Source organism: Nelumbo lutea, chromosome 6 (genome assembly GCF_056320005.1).
Source record: "Nelumbo lutea isolate HS-2025 chromosome 6, American lotus-T2T, whole genome shotgun sequence".
Taxonomy (NCBI): Eukaryota; Viridiplantae; Streptophyta; class Magnoliopsida; order Proteales; family Nelumbonaceae; genus Nelumbo; species Nelumbo lutea.
Window position 1 is genome coordinate 34,840,479 of NC_142689.1, and position 19,186 is coordinate 34,859,664.

Here is a 19,186-nt window from a genome sequence, read left to right on the forward strand (position 1 = left end):
AATGACATAATCCCTCGACAGAAGTGAGATAAGAATAAGGTGATACAACATTTGCATCAGTTACAAACAAATGGATGCAAAATTAAACCGGCCAGGTGCAAAATATCGCATGGGATCTTGCTAAGCAATGTAACCAATCACAAGTTAACACGCTAGTGTACTATGCGTCTCATATGTACAGAACACTGGTGATGTGGCTCCCATAGTCCCATGTGTATGGACACTTGTGTATCCACTCATTTACTTCCCAAACCAAGTAATTCAGAACAGTTTCTCCCAAACTTCATTTATTTTTGGCAAAATAGGTGGTGCATTTTACGGAAATTGGTGTGACATAACTCAAATTTGAAAGAGAATGTGACAAAGTGCAGTGACATTTAATGTATGGAGTTCAGTTCTCATGCACTCACTGTTATTGGTTGTACATTAAATCTAAATCTCAATAAATCACATTAAAGTTTTTACACTTTTTATGAATTTATATTTTACAAAGTATACTTTAATATTTAACAAAATATATTTACCATTGCATTCAACCAATTACATCTTTTGCTACATAGTGCAGTATATGCATCACAAATTTTGCCTAAAAAGTAAATAGACTATGGAGCATATTTAACTTGGTTGAAATTTTAATCTAACCTGCAACAAATATTCAAAATGTACGGTAGTTAGACTCTTTATTTTTTAAGGTTTTACAGATTTTTTGCATTGTTCAATCAAATTGTGGATTATCATGTAGCTTTGAATCTACTAGACAGGCTACCTATTGGGTTTTCAATAAGATGGACAATAATATTGCTTTTAGTTTATCAAAAAGTAAGGAAATAGAAAATCAAGAAAGAGTTCTAAAAGGATTTTTTTTTTTTTGAAATTTTTTAAAAACTTTCTCTCAACTTTTTGTTTATCTGATAAATCAAACAAACTTAGTGGGTAAGATAATTTTTACGATTGATTATGATGGACAAGCCACCGTAAGTAGGGCTGCAACTTGGGCCAGGTCAGCCCGAACCCAAACCAAAAATGTTGGGGCTGGATTGAAGTTTGGGTTTGGGTTTGGGTTAGGGCTAGGGTTGAAAAGTATGAATCCGACTTAACATTATATTTATATGTATACATATTATATAAATATGTATTTATGCATGTAAGTAATTATGTGTATGTATTTACTATTCATACATGTTATGTACGTGTATCCAACTATACATCTATAAATGTATATATTTGTGTTATTTTCTACTGCAAGTATTTATGTATATACATATTTACCAATTTATATATGTATGTATTTGTACGTGTAAATATTATATAAATATGTATTTATGCATGTAAGTAATTACATGTGTATGTGTATTCACTATTCATACATATTTGTCAATTTATATATGTATGTATATTAAATGTCAAAAGCTGTAAGTTTAAATATAACTTTCTTTCTAAAAACATGATAACCATGTTCTTTAACACATAATAATGCTAATATTGAATTGATTTGAACCATTTGTACTTTTGGAAAAATTAGGACTGGGGTTTCAAAAACTAGGGTTGGATTAGAGTTGACCTCTACCTCACCTAACCCACCCAACATACTTCATATAATATTGAATTACTATGAATATTTCATTTAATATAACAAAGTTCCTACATATTTTCTCTAGAATCCACCTAAGAGAGCTCCTTAGGCAAAATTAGATTGAATTCGGTAAAAAAGATATAGTGGCTAATTTTTAGATTCTAAGGCCATGTAAGGTTTGAAAGAAAAAGGTAGGGAAAGGAAAGGAAACCTGTACAAACCATTGAAGTTGGTAGAAAAGATATCATAGTTAAGAACATAGGATTAGGAGTGTAAACAGATCGAATTCAAATTGGATTACGTAATATCTGAATTCGAATTCGATTCAATATCCGACGGATATTTAAAATTAATATCCAAATTCGAATATCCGTTTCGATTCAAATTCGATTAATTAATTATTTTAGATAATTAATTAATATATAAATTATTTTATATCCGACGGATATAAGTTATTTATATAACTTAATTATTATATATATAAATTATATAAAATATTTTATATAATATATATAAGAATTAAATAATCAGTCGAATTCAGATATTTTTTGAATCCAATAAGGTCATATCCAAATTCGACCAGATTAGATATTTGAATCTGAATTCAATTCGATTAATGTCGAATATTGAATTCAAAGTCGGATTTCCGAATACTGTTTACACCCCTACACAGGACTAGATATAGAACCAGAAATGGGAGAGTATTCATGGGTCAAGGGTTCAACCACAATTAAACTAAAGGTTTAACTATGACGATGTGGCATATGCATATACCTTTTGTAATTCATATAAAAGCTACATATAATATATTTTACAAATATTATTATATTTTCATGTGGTTGGTAGATGGCTAGTTTCCAGGCTTTTAAAATAAATACACCAAAGAGGCACAAATAAATGCAAATTGAGAAATGGATTAATAGTAACAAGACAATATAAATAAACAAGATGTTTTGAGTTCTAGTCTTGTCATTATCATGTTAAAACCTCTATTCCTGTTGTAACCCAAACAGTTTCATAAAACCAAGATCAATTCATCAAATTTCTATTTAAACCAGCTGATCAGCCAATTTTGTCCTATCCAAGTATTGGCACTTTTTTGCCCAAGTGAGAAAGTTATTAATCCGTCTAGGAGATATGTATCATTTAATACCTAACAATAAATTTTCTATAAACCCCACATAAATTAAAAAAAAAAAAACATGAATATCTTAGCCAATAAAAAACAGAATCCCATTGATTAACTTCCCCCCTCTCAAAATCTGAAAAAACAAACAGGCCCTTGATGTATTATAGGGGTTCCAACAAAATGTCAGTTCATCTAATTCAAGGTGGGACCATAACAATGCATCAAAGGCCTTAATTTCGTTGTTTCATTACAGTGCTACCATAGTGTGTTGTAGCAAATGTGATCTGGTCGTCTGAGGTCTTTGGGAGGAGTAGACAAGATATAATCCGAAATTTTAGCATGTTTCATGCGAAGATATAATAGATAAGATATAATCCGAAAATGTTTTGTCCTCTAAAAATGGTTTACTTTTAGGACGTACCATCTTCGATCAACTTCCCATTATTATATTCGCTGTCTATTTAGAGATCATCGAGCTTTTGAATCATGTGTATCACTTGCAATCAAGGTTTTTAAAATCGATTCGAACAACGAATTGGTCAGGGTCCGGTTTCTGGGTTGAACGAACAACGAATTAATCGAATCGAATTAATCAAAAACCAAAATTTTCAAATTCGTTTTTCGAATTTAACCGAATAATGCTCACCCCTAATGTAGAATGGTCAAAGGAACCTGAGGTGCCCAAGTATCGTGCATGACACAAACGTAGGTCCATCCAAGTATCATAGGTTTTCCCTGTTGTTAAACACCTCCTTTAAACATGCTGGTGGCTTTGTTGGGATAGAGGGTAAAGCAAAGAGAAAGGCTTTAAACAATTAATTTTATATCTTTTGCTTTGTGGGGACTTCTTATTTTTCTTAGTTGTATTACCACGTTATTGTGAGAGAATTATAAATTTATGGTGGACCTCCTGGAAATGTGCTTGGGGAAAACGTATGGCGTGGAAAAGATATGGTACGGGAAGAGTTTTGATCCATCAAAATTCATTCATGAATTTTGATAAATAACACCTGATTGGCTACTATATTTATGATTCCAGTTGACTGATCAAAAGTTTTTCAGATATCATATCGTTTTCATATTATAGTCGAATACTAACAATATGGTTGGTTGGTTTTGTTTTCGAAAACAAAAACAACCGTCACATTGGAAAAATTCTATTTTATGATATATCAGTTCTATAATTTTGTTGACTTGGCAGTTGTTTTTGTTTTTGTTTTCAAAAACAAAACCAATCATATTGTCAAACTAGAGGTGTAAATCGGGTCATGTCGCCCACAGCCCGATACGGCCCAGCACGATGGCACGCGGGTCATGCCAGGCCCGGCACGATGTTTCATGCCGTGTTGGGCCAAGGGTTTTAGGTCCGTGGGCTGGGTCGGGCCGGGCCGGCACGGCACGACCAAGCGGGTCATGCTGCCCGCGTGCTGGAATGACCTAGCACGGCCCATATATATATATAATATTATTAAAATAAACAATTTTTTTCAATTTTATTATATTAATTTATTTAATTATTGTATATATAAGTAATTGCATACATCAAAATTCATATAAAATTAAAATTTTAAGTTTTTTTCAAGTTTTTAAATAAATAGGCAAAAATAGCTTTGGCCCGGCTTGGGCCAAGGCTTGGCCCACGGGCCAGCCAACTTTACACCTCTATGTCAAACACCCCCATAACCTCTAATTCTACAAAACCCCAAAGAAAAAAAAAGTAGAAAAGGTTCACACCAACAAACTCTATTCTATGATGGAAAAATCTATGATGTCTAAAAGACATGATACCAAGGTTTTAAAAAACGGCTTAGAAATGGAACCGATGTGGCCACTGATGCAACCGTTTTCGGCCACATACCAATGTTTTGTGATGTAAATTTTTTTGGCAAAGTACCTCGTTATTCGACCCGGTGGTGGCGTGCCTTAGTGACGAGCTACTTGGTGGCGAACTCCCTGGGGGATAACTGCTTGGTGACGAACTGCTTGGTGGCGAACTGCCTTGGTGGCGAACTGCCTGGGGGGAACTCCCTGGTGGCGAACTCCCTGGTGGCAAACTGCCTGGGGGCGAACTGCCTGGGGGCGAACTGCATGGTGGCAAACTCCCTGGTGGCGAATTGCCTGGGGGCGAACTGCCTGGTGGCGAACTCCCTGGTGGCGAATTTCCTGGGGGCGAACTGCCTTGGTGGCGAACTGCCTGGGGGCGAACTACCTTGGTGGCGAACTGCCTGGGGACGAACTGCCTTGTGGCAAACTCCCTGGTGGTGAACTGCCTGGGGGCGAACTGCCTGGGGGCGAACTGCCTGGTGGCGAACTCCCTGGTGGCGAACTGCCTGGGGGCGAATTGCCTTGGTGGTGAACTGCCTGGTGGCAAATTCCCTGGTGGCGAACTGCCTGGCGAACTCCTTTCTAGGCGGCCGATGCCTTAGAGAATGTTGGAGCTCCCTGGTGCGGCGCAATCCGACTGCCCTCAGCATGAGGTGGTCTTCTTTCCTTTGTAGGCTGCGGGAGATGAGGGACCTGCGAGAACTTCATCTTTTCCTCCTCTTTGTAGGTGGCGGGAGCTGAGAGACCTGCGAGAACTCCATCTTTTCCTCCTCTTTGTAGGTGGCGGGAGCTAAGGGACCTCTGAGAACTCCATCTTTTCCTCCTCCTTGTAGGTGGCGGGAGCTGAGGGACCTCCGAGAACTCCATCTTTTCCTCCTTGTAGGTGGCGGAAGCTAAGGGACCTCCGAGAACTCCATCTCTTCCTCCTCCTTGTAGGTGGCGGGAGCTGAAGGACCTGCGAGAACTGAATCAGAGGTCCCATGGGTATTTTCCCGGTGGGGGCTCTCCGATGCTTAAATTAGCACTCTTATTGTAGAGAGCTTTGAAGATAATATGAGAGAGCTAGAGAGCAGGGCTACTTCCCTTTCTTTTTTCCTCCCCCTCCCCTTTGGGGGGTGAGGTCTTTATATACCGGAGTCCTCGCGGGTTAGGTGGGTGAAAAGCCTCCAAACGGTAAGACTCGTCGCATCCTGTCAGATTCGGGGTACGGTGGTGAACTCCTCGAGGTCGTCAGGCTAGCGCTTGTGTCAGGCGGCCAGGTCGGCGCCTGGGCCGGGTTGTCAAAGGGGTGCCTGCGTCAGTCAGCGGGTCAATGTCTAGGCCAGGTCGTCAGGTCGGCGCCTGTGTCAGTCAGCGGGTCAGTGTCTAGATCAGGTCGTCAAGCTGGCGCCTGTGTCAGTCGGCGGGTCAGTGTCTAGATCAGGTCGTCAAGCTGGCGCCTGTGTCAGTCAGCGGGTCAATGTCTAGGCCAGGTTTGTCGGTGGGCGCCTTGGCCGGATCATGAGCTAGGCTGGTCCAGGTCGGCCAGGTCACGCAGGCCGCGCGCTAGGCCACGCGTAGTTCGCGCAGGTCGTGCGCACGCCGCGCAGGTCGCGCAGGCACGCGTCAGGCCGCGCGCAGGTTGCACCAGGCCGGCCAAACTAGTGCCCGAGTGGGTCACCAACTTTGTAAGTTTGTTGGCTGGGTGTTTTCCTAGTTGTCACGAGGTGCCACGTGTCACAATTTCACTTGAGGGCCAAATCTGCCCTCATCAGCCACCATTTTCCAAGTCAGCAGTTCAACAGTCCGGGTTGAGTGGTTCAGGCAGTTTGATGAGATTTGAATATTAGGGTTAGGGTTTCATTCCTTGTACTCCTTTATGAGGGAAAAGAAAGTGGTTGTCGACTAAGAGAAAGACGAAAGTTAGAAAGAAAGAAAGAAAGAAAGGAATGAGAGGAAAAAGAAAAGAAAGGGATGGAGGGAAGGAAGGAAGAAGAAGGAGGAGATGGCGGCAACAGAAACGCAGTGGCTTGGGGCAACCTTCGTATCTGTCTCTGATATCAGATCTGAGAACTGAAACCTCAGTTATGAGATCTCAGATTTGATCTCTCTCTCTCTCTCGGGATCCCAGTAGTCTCAGATCTGAGATCATTTCTACTTCCTTATTAATCATGAACCATTGTTTGAGGTTAACGGGTTGATGATTCGACTGCTCAGATTAGCGATTTTTTTACCAAGTCAATTGTTTTTTGGACCAGAAACAGATTTCCAAGCCAAATGGTCTGACCGTCTAGGTCAATCATGATTCAAAAACATTGCATGATATTAAAAAAACTTTGATCAATCAAAACCCATCAAATTGATTGCCACTTTGATGATGCCGGTTGATTGCTGATACGTTTTTCCGATATCATATATTTTCTGGCATCACAGTCAAACCCCTCCTTAAAAAACATTGCAACATTTTCTCAATAACTGAACTAGATTTCTGAGAAATTTTCATGAGGAAATTCAGCTTAAGAAATATGGTTGCCTAAGTATTAAATAATGCACAATTTTTGTCCTTCAACTAAGATATGATAAAGTATGTCTTAAACATATATAGTAAAACAAATATACTTTATGGTCCAACAAATGTGCATTCATGTCTGGTGAGATTTGCTTGCTGTATATAATGCAGCAAAAATCTATGGGCTATGGACTGGAACGCATCATCCCTCTTCTAATTTTCTCCAAAATAAATAATCAAATTGGCCATGATCCAGACCTACTGATTCATCTTAAGAGGAGTGCATTTAATGTTGTGATCTGTCTCTGTGTCTCAACACACAAGCACACACCACATACAACCATTATTATATTTGTATGCAAGTCTCCCAACCCATCAACTGAAAAAAAAAAAAAAAAAAAGTCTTCAAGAGATTGATTACTCGTTTTCTGGGTCAATGCTGTTCAGCCTGTTCTACTTTCTGGGCCAATGGCTGGAGATAAGCATCCACGATCCACCACGTACATCTCTAAATGCTAATTCCCATTTTATATTGTTTCGGTCTTCGGTCTTCCCCATCATTCAAGTTAAATATTATTTTCTTCTGAGGCTCGATCGTAACATGAAACATGGTTTTGAAAATCAAATCGGATCGGATGGTCGAACCAGTTGATCTAAGAATTAATTAGATAATTGGTTTCATTTCATCCTAAAGTCACTTTTTAGTTAAAAAATCGTTGATTTGATCAGTAATCAGCTGATACAGGTGGCCAAACTATTAAACCATCTACCGAATAATATATTTTTTTACTGTTTTTTATTTTAATTAATTAATTTATTTTTAATTTTTTTTATTTTTTTAAGTCAGAATAAACCGTCTGTTCATATTGGACGGAACACAGGAACCGATCCCCGCAACGATTACATATCTGATCCGATTTTTAAAACCTTGATATGACAATCCCTACGCCAAAAGAATCGAGGTGAGAGGTGAGACCCACCAAATGGATCAGTGCGTCAGAGCAGGTCAGAGCGTCTACGGTTTCTCTGACTCAACTTAATTCACAAATGGCAGATGAGATGGCAGGGCACAAGAAGCTTATTTGCTTATTGGGCAGCCTACGAGGCAACTGACATGGACAAGAAAACTAATTACTCACGTTGACGATACATGATTATCAGATCATCTCTCCGTGCAATGGAAAATGGAGAGATCACAACTGCCCCCTGTGACCAATATGAAGTGTATGTATCCCCTTATCCAGTGACATTATTTTGAATTGAACACAAGACCAATTAATTCTGCAAGGTAGCAGAGAAAATTAAACCCTGGTCAAATTAATTAATAATACTAGCCACGTGTCCCACTTCAATTCATAGCAAAATCCAACAATAGCCATGGCGTCATCTTGACGTAGCGGCTAAATTCATATCCTAACGGCAGAATTGCCAATAAAGCCTGTTCAAATTGGACACTAATTGGACGTTACACGTCACTTAAAGCTTTAGCTCACTTATTTTGTAAGATCTCGGCAGACAGAAATTGTTGTAAGACACGTGGCTAACAATTAACAAACTGGATGGATTCTCCTCAAAAGTTGGCGTAGGGTCATTTGGGGCTTTATCTTTCATGGGAAAATGGCCAGGTTGGATTGCACCACAGGTTATTCACCTCCTCATTTGATCATTTCATGGGAAAATATTGATCGCTTATCAGTATTTTTTATTCCCCGGTAAAGGTGTTAAATGACAGATTTATCCAAAAAAACTGGCATTATTATGAATGGTTTTCGACGCGTATGGCGTGTGGGTAAAACTTACCCGATTGGTCGCCTCTACTTCCCGAACAACAAACGAAGCCAAAAATGGTCGCTATTACACAGTTTATAGGCAGATATTGCATCACTATTTAGTGGTGTCTGTATTTGAAAATCGGATTTTGAACTTGAGATTTTATATTATTGAATATTATAATTGGTTGAACTTGGATATTTTATTTATACCGTTTAAATAATTGAATTGAATTTGGATATGACCTGATTCGATTTAATAAATATTTGAATTTGGCTTATTATTCAATTTTTATATATAATATATAAAATATTTAAATACTTTATATAATTTATATATACAATAATTAAATTATATAAATAAAATATTTATTATCTACCTAAAATAATTAGTTGGTTGAATTCAAATCAAATTTAATATTCATGGGATATTCACTTTTGTGAACAGATTCAAATTCGAATATTACTTAATTAAATTCGAATTCAAGCATTAATTTTCAGTGTCCATGGAATATCAAATCAAATTCAGATATTATCCGATTTAATTCAAATTCAATCCATTTATACCCCCTATCAAGAATTGAGTCCCACATTATTTGACATGGCAAAATTCATATCTCGAGACATGTCATTTGTATAGTATGGACCTAATCATAGGATCACGCATCATCAAAACTTTGGTAATTTTGTTCAGTTTGTGATTGTATTAATGTTCCTAAAAAGACATAAAAACAAACTTATGCAAAAAATTGGAAAAAAAAAAAACTAAAACTAAAAAGAATGATTCAAAGTGTAAATATATCCCTTGCTCCATATGGAGGTGTATCAATAGATTGTGTGTTAATGTTTCATCTAACTCACGAACACAATCAGGGCTCTATACGCAACAATACGTTATTTTAGAATCAACGAAATGGTCTTTCAATCTATCGGTTTAGAATCAACAAAATAATCTGAGGAGGGGTGATTTGGCCCTACATCAACATCTTGACACGTGGCACCATATGGACATCAACTTCAGATCACTTTAGACACCTCGCATCAGTCTCAGTTTTCCCAACCTCACCTCAGCAGAACGCCCAGTGAACGCCTTGGAATGTGTCAACTCAGCATAAGAGGCGACCTATACAACGTGGAAGGCAACCTCCTCCTTGAACAAGTTGTCACTTCCGACTTCCCCGGGATCATGACACCACGTCGACGGAGCTAACTACCACACCACACATTTTGGGCGCAGTCGGATAAACACTACCCGCTTACGCAAAGCCCATCTCCGAGCATGAAGCCACCTCCGAACCAGACAAGCCGAAGATCTCAAACGTGCTTCGTGGAGCTCACGACTATTAGCCTATATAAAGGTGTCCCCTTCCTTTGAAAAGGTACACGCGATTTAGCTCTCAAGCACTCTAGCTTTCTCGCTTTCTAGCTCTCACAACTCTTCACTAACTTAAGCATCGGAGTGCCCACACCGGGAAAGCCTTCCAAACACCTTGATCTTTCTCTTTTTGCAACTTGACCAGGCGACCTCATCAACCCGACATCTGAGCTATCCGAAAACAATGAGCACTAGATTGCATATCATCAATTGGCATCATCTGCGGGAATCACTACACAAAAGCCAAGTTCTCACCTGTCTGCTAAGTCCCAACACAATGGCATCCACAAACAACAACCCCGTCAATCACACCAACAATAACAACATGCACGTTGATGGTACTGGCAGAGGGGCCAGGACCAGCCCGTACTGAACTCGGAGGTTCCAATTGTCATAATCAGGCAGTTCACGATCCCATTGACCTACCAGGCATCCCTGGCACACAAGGTTTGAACCTTCCACTACCCGCCATAAACACCCCTCTCCCAGTAGTTGTGCCTTCCATAGTTCTTGTTGGGATTGATGGCCACCAGTTTCATGAGCTGGTGCAATATGTCCACAGGATAGACCTACAGATGCGAACGTGGGAGGGTCAATTCGCAACAATGGTTGGGATGCACCAATAGAAAATGCATCAATAGCAACAGCAGCAACAGGTCATCGACCAAGTCCCTATGCCAGCATTGAACATGAACCAGAATCAGCATCCTAGCGACCTAAACCTAAACCAAATGTCAAATCCACCTCTCCTTCACAGCAATCAAAACTAGGTCCCAGATGAGGAGGCAAGTTGAACCACGACATCAATGGGGATTGAAACTACTAGTTCCACCGAGGGGTCCAGGAGAAGGTGTTGCAGACGTTCACGCCACACCTTAGGGAAAACCCGCTCTAGGAGGAGGCGAAGGTAGAAGATGGAAAGAAAGAAGAGGTGAGCCACATCGCCACCTCAGTAGCACAACACGTATCCTGCACCTCACCACTAGCAACTGAAATCCTTGCCACCCCACAACCCAAGGATTTTAAAGCCCCTAGCCTTCATTCCTATGATGGCATAACCGACCCGGTTGACCACCTTGCCATTTTGTAGGCCTTGATGCAACTTCACAGAGCCTCCGATGCGAGCTTGTGCATGGCATTCTTAACCACTTTCTGGGGGACAACTTGGATGTGGTACTCGAGACTAGTCACGAGCTCCATCAAGAATTGGGGCAGTTTGTTGATCTCTTTACCACCCACTTCATGACAAGAAATCGGTGTTCGAAGTCCACCACTAGCCTCCTCAACGTAGTCCAGCACCTCGACAAAAAGCTTTGGGACTACATCAAGCGGTTCAACCTGAAGCGACTACAAATCCTCAACCTTGACCCCACCGTCTAGCTCACTGTGGCAGTTAACGGCATCCAACACCCTATTTTGCACTAGAAAATGAAGTTGAACCCTCCAAGCACTATGGAGGAGTTCCTTGACCAAGCCACCAAGTTCACATAGGCTAAGGAAGCGCTCAGGTCCCAATTAGAGCTAATCAAAAAGAGGAAGATGTTGGAAGATGAACAGGGGAGCAGCAAACGTAGGAAGAAGAGCAGGTTACTAAGGCATAGCAAATTGCCCCGTAGAAGAAGTAGGTCAACCTACAAGAGCAATAGGTTGTTAGGCCAACGTTCTCAAACTCCTTCCATGCAAAACTGGAACTACATAGTCCTGAACGTGAAAAGGGGGGAGATTTTGCTGCAAATCAAGTCCGCTGAGTACGTGAGATGGCCACCTCGGATGAGGGGAGACCTAACCAATTGAAATCCCAACAAAAACTGCCATTTCCACTAGGACATAGGTCACAACACCGAGAATTGTCGTAACCTGAAGGTCGAGTTTGAGGATTTGATCTGACTCTTAAAAAATCATTAAATAAGAAGATCGTGACCGACCTGCTAACCAACCAAGAGACGAGCCATTATCAAGGAGAGATGAGCCTATGTGTGACCCACCACCTACAGAGCGGCCCCTTCGTGGCATCATCAACATGATCACGAGCGGGTCCATAGTTGCAGGCTATACCACTTCAATAGTCAAGAATTCAATTCAGGAACTTGTGCACAAAAAAGAGAACCCACCAAAGTGCCCTTGTGTTGAAGAAGTCATCTATTTCACCAAGGATGATGCTCGTGGGATCCAACATCTGCACGATGACACCTCATAGTCAAATTAGTAATAAACGATTTTGAGGTTAAGCATATTCTAGTCGACTCCAATAGCTCGGTGTACATTATATTCTTGGATGTGTTCAAGCATATGGAACTAGAGAGGAAGGACCTACTTCCGACCGACATTCCCCTGGTCAGATTTAGTGGAGAAGTTGTGTGACCTCTAGGCCGTATTAATATGCGGGTAATAGTGGGCTCGACACCCAACAAAGTCTGCTTTAGCCACGATTTCTTAGTGGTAGCAATTGTCTCGCCATACAATGCCATTCTAGGCCAACCTATTCTACATGCCCTCAAAGTCGTAGTGTCGACCTACCACTTGACAATGAAGTTCCCGACAGACCATGACGTAGGCATAGTGCATGGTGACCAGATGGAATTGCGGAAGTGCTATGTGGCAGCACTAAGGTCAAAGAAAAGCAAGATGTCAACATCGACCTAGAGCCACCCCCAGAGAATAGTGAGGAAAGAGCTTGCCCAATGGAAGACACTGTCATGGTGCCAGTCTCAGATACTGACCCTTCTAAGACAATGCAAATTGACATACACCTCAAGGAACCTCTACACTCTGAACTAGTAAGATTTTTAATTAAAAATTTACATATTTTTGCTTGGTCGGCTGCAGATATGCCTAGCATAAACCCCTTTGTCATAACTCATAGGTTGAATATTGGCCCTTTAGTTAGATTAGTCCGATAGAAGAAAATGAATCTCGCCCACGAGTGGTGGAGGTTGGCAGATGAGGATGTTGGAAAGCTCCTCACAGCAGACTTCATGGGAAAGGTCCAATATCCGAGTTAGATCACAAACCTAATTCTCGTAAAGAATGCCAACATCGAGTGGTGCATGTGTTTCGACTACATAGACTTAATAGATCCTACCCAAATGATAACTTCTCGCTCCCTAGGATAGATCACTTAGTAGACACGACCTCAGGTTTCAAGTTGTTAAGTTTCATAGACACCTATTCCAACTACAACTAGATTCAAATGGATCCAGCCAACTAGGAGAAGATGGATTTTGTAATTAAAATGGGCTTGTACTGTTATAAAGTTATGCCCTTTGCTTTGAAAAATGCTGGGCGACCTACCCATGGCTTGTAAATAAAATAATTTTTATCTTATTGGTAATAAAATTAAAGTTTATATTGATGATATGGTAGTAAAAACCCAATTATCAAACTCTTTAGTTGCCAACCTGAATAGCATTTTTAACATCCTAAGGAAATATAACATGAAGCTCAACCTGAACAAGTGCATCTTCGGTGTCACATTGGGCAAGTTCCTTGGTTACATAGTGAACCAACGAGGCATCGAAGCCAACCCAGACAAAATATAGGCTATCCTAGATATGCGACCTCCTACTTTGACAAAAAAAGTATAGAGGCTAACAAGTCGGATAGCCACCCTGAATCGGTTTATGTCTAAGTCAGTTGGGTGGTGCCTTTCTTTCTTCAAATGAGATCAAGAGGTACTTAAGTTCCTTGCCACTACTAATTAGGTGAAACCCGAAAATGAGCTAACACTCTACCTCTCTGCGATTAACGAGGTAGTGAGCTCAGTCTTAATTTGAGAGGTGGACAAAGTGCAGCAACTTGTCTATTATGTGAGCAGGTCTTGCACGCTGCTGAGACTAGATACCCTAACATAAGAAATTGGCCTTCTCACTAATGTCAACAGCTCGCAAACAGTGCCCTTACTTTTAGGCCCAAACTATCGTCGTGTTCACCAATAGACCTCTAAGGCAAGTCCTACAAAATACCGAGGTGTCAAGGAGACTAACGAAATGGACAATCAGTGAGCACAACGATGAAGGCCCAGGTCCTAGCCGACTTCATCGTTGAGTGTACATTTAGCACATCAACCCCTGAGGATGAGCCTATCTACACTTCGGATGGTTCGACCAATGTGGCACTCATCCTGACCTAGGATGAAGAGCCCTAGATCCTCCACGTGAATGGCACGTCCAATCAAAGAGGAAGTGGGGCTAGACTAATCCTCTACAAACCAAGTGAGGTCAAATGGAGTACGCCCTCCAAGTTGCATTCCGAGCACCGAACAACATAACCAAGTATGAGGCGCTTATCGCCGAGCTGTCACTAGCAAAGGAGGCTGACATGAAGCATCACATTATTTGCAGCAATTCAGAACTAGTGATGAACCAGGTGAATGAATAGTATGAGGCCCAGGAGCCCGCCATGTTGGCCTACTTGGCCAAGGTTAAAGAGATCTTGCCTAACTTCTGCTCTTGGTACATACAACAAATTCCAGGGTCTGAAAACACTAATGTCGATGCGCTTTCAGAGTTGGATGTTGCAATAGGCATCATGAGGAGAACAGTATACATTGAAGACCTACCACGACCAATTATAGAAAGAGTGGTAGAAGATGTCACTCCCATCATGATCGCAAAACCGAACTGTATAGATCCACTCATTGACTATCAGCACCATAAGACCCTACCAGTAGATCGCAATGCAGCATGGAGGATAGAGCAATTGTCCACTCGCTATGTAATCATCGACGAGCAGTGGTGTGTCCAGAAGCATGTCGTTAACCACTTTGGAACACCAGTTTAAACATTTATAATTTTATTCTGATTCTCAAACAACTACTAACGTAGTAAAGTGATGAAAACAGGTCGTATCCACAGGGAAGCAAGGGAAAAATAATTACATACTCAGATCCGAGAGAGAGAACACAAGGGGAGTTGAAGAAATATAAAACTAATCAATTAAAAAAATGGAATTCATTAAAACCAAATTCGAACAATACTGAGAATAACAAGTGCATAAAAATAAATAAATAACAGAAACAAATAAATAAAAAGAACGAAATAAAAATGTCTAAGAATCCGATCAGATGTAGTAGTCTCTGGATCTCTCCTTCGACACTCGAACTTCTTGAGCTAGGCCTTCCGTCTTACCTGGCTGAATTTCAGATTTGCAGAAAAGAAATAAAGTACAAATTAAATCTAAAAGAAGTAAAATTTGCAGGAATGAAAAATGAACTAGAAATTAAAGAACAAAAAGTAATTCTAAAACTGAAGAAAAAATGGTTGGGATTCAAGTCTAGAGGTGGCAGTAGTGGCTTAGGCGAACTACAAGCAGGAACCCCTCCTCTCGCCTGGGCATCCTCCTTTTCCTCTACCCTTGAACTTCTCAAGATCAGCCTTCCTTCTTACTTGGGTGAATTGACCAACCCCTTCTATAGGGCCCCTAAGACCCTTTTTATAGAGAAGGGTGGACACAACTGGAAATTGGGAAAAAGATGGGGGGTTGCAGCTGGGATTTAGCAAAGTTTGGGATGCCCTTGGGTTTCTAATGGATGACTAAGATGATTTGGGGTGATCCTATGGCTGAAAATGGAAGGAGATGGCACCTAATATTATGTAGGGCTAAGATTTGGGTGCCTAGAAATAGAGGTTGTAGATTAGAACATCTAGGGTTGAAGGGTTAAGATCAAAAGAATATGTAGTTCCCTAGATTGAATGGTTGGGATATAGGATGGAGTGACTGAGATTTAATGGTGAGGAGCTGAATGGTGATGATTAACAGAATAGGTGGCAGCCTAGGGTTTAGAAGCTACAAAGGAGAGCCGTAAAATGGATGGTGGAGATTAGGAGTAGATGATGGAGATTTCACATCTAGGGTGGCTAGGGTTAGCTAAGGAGGAAAAGATTAGGTTAAAAAGGCTCCCTAGTGTTTGCTAATGAGAGGGAAGCATGGTAATATAGTAGGATAGGCGCCAACTGGGTTTAGCAGATAGGAGGCGCCCTCATGTTCTCAATTCTTTACAAAAACATCCCCTCTCTCAGTTGGAGTTCACACCAGCTTCTCAAAAACTGCATTTCAGCCATGAAAACTTTACAGTTTTCTATATAATTTGCATAGAGACCCTCAGAGGTCACATAATTGATTTTAACTAGGAAAATGGTGCCCTTCAACTACTCTAAGGCCGAAAATACCCCTAAATTGATGCCCTTAAGGCATCAAAATGCAAGGTTATCAAACAGTTGTACCACAGGTCGTTTATGCTCCCCTACTTGTGTTGCTTACGTTTAACAAAGGATGACCAAGTGACATGCGAGACCCACAAAGGTCTTTGTGGAGAATGCTTAGGGGGCAGAGCGCTAGCTCAAAAGGCCCTGTGATAAGGGTACTACTGGCCCATAATGAAGGCAAACACAGTGGAGTTAGTTCAGAAGTGTGATAGGTGTCAGCGACACGCTAACATACCACATCAGCCCTCCGCCAACCTAAGGTACCTAACTAGCTAGTGGCCATTCACACAATGGGGGATAGATATACTCGGTCCCTTCCCACCTGTGACCGGGCAAAGAAGGTTCTTAGTGGTTGCGGTGGATTATTTTACTAAATGGGTAAAAGTCGAGCCACTGGTATCCATCACAGCTTGCAACTAGGCCTGTCATCGAATTGGGTTCATCTAAATCCGAGTTCAATTCGACATGTTGTTGGCTGCATCCGACTCTGATCCAAAATCCGATCAAATTATGTGTAGGGAATCCTAGTTTGAATCTGATTGGATTTTTCGATTTTGGATTTTAATTCGACTCCAACTAAAGCTACCTATTTCAGCAATTGAATGGTCACAATTTCTGAATGTAATATCATTAAAACAAAATCTATAATTAGTAATTTTTACTCAAAAGTTTTGAAACAATTCTGTAATATGTAAAATTTAAATTTTTATTTCAAAATTTTTGAATTAATCTATAATTTATTCAGAACAATGAAAACCTATGGTCAAGAAGAAAATGGTACATGAGAGCTCTATGGTCAAAAAGAAAACCTAGGCGAGAAAAGAAGATGACGGCAAGAAAAGAACGGCGATGACAACTTGGTTGTTGCAAAGAGTGAGAATTGAGAGAGGAGAGAATGGCAACAACTTGGCAAATGACAAGGGAGTTAGGCAACGACAAGAGAGGAGAAGTGAGAAGAAAATGTCGACTATTGAAGTATCAAGTGAGGGTTTAGGATTTTAGGGTTGGCCGACTAGGTGTTTGAGTAACATATTTCCTCATTTACCCCTAAGAAATTTTATTTATTCCATTAATGTATAAAAGTATAATATAAAATATATAAAATATATTTATATTATAAATATATCATACTCAGATTTTCATCAAATCGGATGGGGTGAATCCGAGTTCAACCCGATTTTTAATCAGATTCTACTTCAGCCATCCGATTCCAATCCGATATGACATTTACCTCATCTAAATCCAAGATTATTGGATCGGGTTGCAGGTTTTTGGGTATCGTTGACAAGCCTACTTGCAACATCCAAAATTTCTCCTAGAGGAACATCGCGTGTCAATTCGGACTCCCTAGGCTGTTGATTTCAGACAATGAGAAGCAATTCGAAGTCATCAAGTTACAAAACTGGTGTGCCAAAATGAGAAGCCAATAGAACTTCACCTCGATGGCTCACCCTCAAGCGAACAATTAGGCCAAAGTGACAAACAAAGCGATACTGTGTGGACTTAAAGCTCGGCTCTCTCAAGCTAAAGGTTTATGGGTACATGACTTGCCTAGTGTTCTGTGGGCCTATCAGATGACGATCAAGACGGCAATAGGCGAGACCCCCTTCAACCTAACGTACGGGACCAAGGTCATCATCCTAACGGAGATCGAAGTACCGACCTTGCGATTCAAGGCATACGAAGAGGGGACAAACGAGGATGGGATGCAGACTAACCTAGACCTGGTATAGGAGGTTTGTGACTTGGCCTATATACAGACCGTAACGTACCAATAGCAGGTAGCCTGGTACTATAACGCCTGAATTAAGAGACATCAATTCCAAGTTGATGACCTAGTACCACGGAAGGTTATGGCATCTAAGCCCAGCTTGGGAAAACTAGGTTTGAGCTGGGAAGGCTCCTATATAGTGCTAAGGGTGATCAGTGAAGGAACATACAAGCTCGAGAATTTGGAGGGAGGCAGGTACTCTGTGTGTGGAACATTGACAATTTGAATAAGTACTATCTATGAAGACTCCAAAGTTTCAACCTACGTCTGTTAAAGTTTAGAATTACACTAAGTACAGAAAACATAGACCACCCACTATGGCGACCTGGTCAAGCCTATTTACATTATAAGCACTTTGGCTAAGAAATTAAAATGGGGATTTATGAGGGGCATTTTGGTTGCCCCACACAATTATTGACACGTGGATGCTGGTGATAACGTAGCGTCCAGCATAGCGAAGCAGCTCACCAAAGTGACATGTGGCAGTTAGCATCAGGTACACGGCTGATCTAGAGCGAGCTCGGCCTACAATGTCTAGCATAGAAGAGTAGCTCGCCAAAGTGACATGTGGTAGTCCGCATCAGGTACACAACCAAGCTAGTGCGAGCTCGGCCCACAACATCTAGCATAGCAGAGCAGCTCTTCAAAATGATACGTGGCAGTCAGCATCAAGTATGCAGCCAAGTTAGAGCGAGCTCAGTCCACCAACTCGCCCAAAACAGTCCCATGAACGACACCCGCGTAAGTGCCGTAATCGTAACCTTGAACAGTACGCCCCAAACTACGAAAACAGCTCCGAAGAAAACTCAGAGACGTCACCTGATGGCTCTTGAACCTCAGATAGTTATAAAAAAGACCCCAGAATCACTCTGAATGGTATGCACATTGATACTCTCAAGTTCCCTAACATTCTCAGAGATTACTCCTACACACTCACTGACTTAAGCATCGGAGTGCCCTCCCCAGGTAAAAGCTACCTGGGCACTCTCACCTTCTTCTCATTTTACAGCTCGCTTCAACTCAGATACCAAGCTCACAGTTCATCCACGCAGCT